Source organism: Orycteropus afer, unplaced genomic scaffold (genome assembly GCF_000298275.1).
Source record: "Orycteropus afer afer isolate SDZICR_OR568_19922 unplaced genomic scaffold, OryAfe1.0 scaffold00336, whole genome shotgun sequence".
NCBI lineage: Eukaryota > Metazoa > Chordata > Mammalia > Tubulidentata > Orycteropodidae > Orycteropus > Orycteropus afer.
Genome location: NW_006921923.1, coordinates 3,474,182 through 3,479,087, shown reverse-complemented (window position 1 = coordinate 3,479,087; position 4,906 = coordinate 3,474,182). Strand labels below are relative to the sequence as shown.

Genomic DNA, 4,906 nt, shown 5'->3' with positions numbered 1-4,906 from the left:
TGAGATTGAGAAGCCCCAAGGTTGACAAGTAAAAAGGCACAGTCCCAATGTTACCAAACCACACAGCAGACCATTAAGTCCATTCTAAGTCCCAAGGTCAGCAGAGCATAGCAGGCTGCTGAGCAATGACACAGCTACATGCAGAGGCCAAGCATGCCATAGGCTGGAGACCATTCCCCAAGGATTCTGCTTATATACAGGAAGCAGACCACATTCCCTAAGGCAACTACTCAGCTGCTCCCAGTAGATTCCACCATGGAGTTGATTACCACTCTCATCATAGGGAATACTATATCCAGCTGCCCAGCCACTCAACCAGGCCCAGCCACGTTGACACAAAAACATAATCACCACAGATGTTTACCTGAGTTTCATGGACAATGCAAAGGCATTCGACTGAGTGGATCAACAAATTATCAATAACATTGCAAAGAATGGGAATTATAGAACATTTTATTGTGTTCATTAGGAACCTATACATAGACGAAGAGGCTGTCATTCAAATAGAACAAGGGGATGATACTGCATGCTTAAAATCAGGAAGAGTGTATGTCAGGGTTGTACCTTTCACCATATTTATTCAATCTGTATGCTCAGCAAATAATCCAAGAAGCTGAATGGACTATATGAAAAAGAATGCAGCATCAGGATTGGAGGAAGACTCATTAACAACCTGAGATATGCAGATGACACAATTTTGCTTGCTGACAGTGAAGATGATTTGAAGAACTTATTGAAGAAGATCAAAGACTACAGTCTTTAGTGTGGATTACACCTAAACATAAAGAAAACAAAAATCTTCACAACTTTACCAATAGGCAACATCATGATAAATGGCGAAAATATTGGAGTTGTCAGGGATTTTATTGTACTTAGATCCACAATCAACACCCATGGAACCAGCACTCAAGAAACCAGACATCCTATTGCCCTGGGCAAATTTGCTGCAAAAGACTTCTTTAAAGTGTTAAGAAGTAAAGATGTTACTTTGAATACTAAGGTGTACCTAACCCAAGCCATAGTATTTTCTTTCACCTCATGTGCATATGAAAGCTGGACAATGAATAAGGAAGATAAAAGAAGAGTTGATGCCTTTGAATTATGGTGATGGTGAAGAATACTGAAAATACCATGGACTGTCAGAAGAAAGAACAAATCTGTCCTGGAAGAAGTGCAGCTGGTATGCTCCTTGGAAGTGAGAATGGTGAGAATTTCGTCTCAACTACTTTAGTTATCCACCACTCCTCTGTCAGTTTGTTGTACTGTGGTGGCTTGCATATTGCTGTGAGGCTGGAAGCTATGCCAATAGTATTTCAAATACCAGCAGGGTCACCCATAGTGGACAGGTTTCAGTGGAACTTCCAGAATAAAATAGACTTGGAAGAAGTAAGGGGCCATCCACTTCTCAAAGTATTGGCCAGTGAAAACCTTATGACTAACAGTGAAACACTGTCTGAGATATTACTGGAAAACTTTATGAATACTCCTGAAACATTGTCTGATATGGTGCCAGAAGATGAGCCCCTCAGGTCTGAAGGCACTCAAAATAGCAGCCTCCTTAAAGTAGAGTCAACCTTAATGGCATGGATGAAGTAAAGCTTTCAGGACCTCCATTTGCTGAAGTGGCACAACTCAAAATGGGAAGAAATACCTACGAACATCCATTAATAATCAGAACGTGGAATGTACAAAGTGTGAATGTAGGAAAATTGGGAATTGTCAAATTTGGAATGCATAAAGATCCATATCCTAGTGTATTGATTATCACTGGTGATTGGAATGCAAAAGTTAGAAACAGAAGAATCACCAGTAGTTGGAAAATACGGCCTTGGTGATAGAAATGACACTGGAGATTGCATGATAGAATTTTGCAAGACCGATGATTAATTCATTGCAAATAAATTTTTTCAACAACATAAATGGTGGCTATACATGTGGGCTTCACCAGATGGAGTACACAGGAATCAGACTACATCTGTGGAAAGAGACAATGGAGAAGCTCAATATCTTCAGCCAAAACAAGGCCAGGAGCTGACTGTGGAACAGACCATCAACTGCTCATACGCAAGTTCAAGTTGAAGCTGAAGACAATTAAAACAAGTCCATGAGAGCCAAAATATGACTTTGATTACATACCACCAGAATTTAGAGACCATCTAAAGAATAGATTTGACACATTGATCACCAATGACCAAGAAGCAGACAAATTGTGGGATGACATCAAGAACATCATCCATGAAGAACACAAAAGGTCATTAAAAAGACAGGAAAGGAAGTCCAAAATAAATATCAGAGGAGACTCTGAAACTTGCCCTTGAACAGAAAGTAGTTAAAGCAAATGGAAGAAATGCCAAGATAAAATAACTGAACAGATGATTTCAAAAAACTGCTCAAGAAGACAAAGCCAATTATTATAATGAAATGTGCAAAGACACGGAGTTACAAAACCAAAAGGGAAGAATGTGCTCAGCATTTCTCAAGCTGAAAGAACTGAAGGAAAAATTCAAGTCTTGAGCTGCAATATTGAAAGATCCTATGGGCAAAATACTGAATGATGCAGGAAACATCAAAAGAAGATGGAAGGAATACAGAGAATCACTGTACCAAAAACAACTGGTTGATGTTCATCTAGTTCAAGAGGTGGCATATGATCAAGGACCAGTAGTATTGAAGGAAGAAGTTGAAGCTGCACTGAAGGAACTGGTAAAACTAAATAAAACAAAACAAAACAACAACAACAAAAAAGCAAGGCTCCAGGAAAAGACGGAATACCCATTAAGATGTTTCAACAAATGGATGCTGTGCTAGAGGCACTTGCTCAGCTATGCCAAGAAATTTGGAAGATTACCTGCCCAAATGACTGGAAGAGATTCATATTTGTACCCATTCCAAAGAAAGACAATCCAACAGAATGTGCAAATTGTCGAACAATATCATTAACATCACACACAAGTAAAATCTTGCTGAAGATAATTCAAAAAATGGTTGCAGCACTATACTGACAGGGAACTTCCACAAATGCAAGCTGGATTCAGAAGAGGACATGCAGTGAGAGATAGCACATGATATCTGATATCTGCTGATGTCAGATGGATCTTGGCTGAAAACAAAGAGTATCAGAAAGATGTTTACTTGTGTTTTTTGACTATGCAAAAGCATTCAACTGTGTGGATCATAATAAATTATGGATAACATTGAGAAGAATAGGAATTCCAGAACACTTAATTGTGCTCATGAGAAACATGTACTTGGACCAGGAGGCTGTCATTCAAACAGAGCCAGACTTTGTGTCACCTTCTTTGGTCATGTTGTCTGAAGGAACCATTCCCTGGAGAATGATATCATGCTTGGTAAAGTGGAAGGTCAGCAAAAAAGGGGGAGACCCTCAATGAGATGGATTAACGTAGTGGCTACAATGATGGGCTCAGGCATAGCAGCCATTGTGAGGCTGGCACAGGACCAGGCAGTGTTCTGTTCTGTTGTACATAGGGTTGCTATGAGTTGGAGCTGACTTGATGGCACCTAACAACAACAACTTTGGTTATGTTGTCAGAAGGGACCAGTTCCTGGAGAAGGATATCATGCTTGGTAAAGTGGAGGGTCAGTAAAAAAGTAGAAGACCCTCAGTGATATGGATTGACACAGTGACTACAAGCATGGGCTCAAGCTTAGCAATGATTGTGCAGAAGACGCAGGACTGGGCAGTGTTTTGCTCTGTTGTACACAGGATTGCTATGAATCGGAACTAACTTAACGGTAACTAGTGACCACAAATATCATATATGAAATGGTGTAATATTACTCAAACGCAGATTATGATAAATTGAAGATGTATACTATAAACCCTAATGCAACCACTAAAATAACCAATAAGTTTTAGCTAACAAGTCATAAAGAACATAAAATTGAATCAGAAAAAAACACTCAAATACAGGCATACCTCGTTTTATTGCTCTTTGCTTTACTGTGCTTCACAGATACTGTATTTTTTTACAAATCGAAGGTTTGTGGCAACCCCATGTCAAGTCTATTGGTACCATTTTCCAACAGCCTGTATTCATTTCATGTCTGTGTGTCACGTTTTGGTAACTCTTAAAATATTTCAAACTTTTTCATAATGCTATTGCACTTAATCAACTACAGTATGGTGTAAACATAACTTTTATATCACCAGGAACTCAAAAAAATTTGCGTGACTTGTGATATTAGCTTTATTGTGGTTGTCTGGAACCGAACCCTCCTTATCTCCAAAGTATGCCTCTAATCCAAAACCACTCCCCCAAAATAGTGAACAAGGTACAAATGAGACAAATAGAAGACAAATAGCAAGATAATAAGTTTAAAGTTAACCATAAAAATAATAACATTAAATACTGCCATTGAGTCAGTCCCTACTCATAGCAACCCCTCCTTGGGTTTCCAAGGTGGTATCTCCACAGAAGTAGATTGCACAGTCTTCCTTCCAAGGAGTGGCTGGTGGGTTTGAACCACCAGCCTTCTGGTTAGCAATCAAATGCCTTAAGCACTATGCCACCAGAGTTCCCAAACACCCCAAATAAAAGTCAAAGATTGTTGTTCATTTAATATGGTGGCAGTCCTCTGGCCTGCATTTCTTTCTTCATCTAGCTGGGACCTATGCTGAGCAAATGTGTAAGGGGCCTGCAGTTGTATTGATTTTAGCACCACCTACTCTTGTGTGGGTGTCTTCCAGCATGGAAAAGTGGCAATGATCAGGGCAACTGAACCACCTGATACTGAAGGACTGATTGGTGATGCTGCAAAGAATCAAGTTGCAATGAATCCCAGTAACACTATTTTTTGATGGGGGTGGAACCATCACAGCCCCCTAGGTTTCAAAGAGCCAGGTCTTCACCAACTTGGTTCTGGAGTGTGGGGCTGCTTGTTC

The 4,906-nt window shown here is 39.8% G+C and overlaps 1 pseudogene; it reads left to right on the top strand.

Annotated features, from left to right (window-relative positions):
- Positions 1–4,906, top strand: part of LOC103206918 — a 20,680-nt pseudogene that overhangs the window by 14,272 nt on the left and 1,502 nt on the right.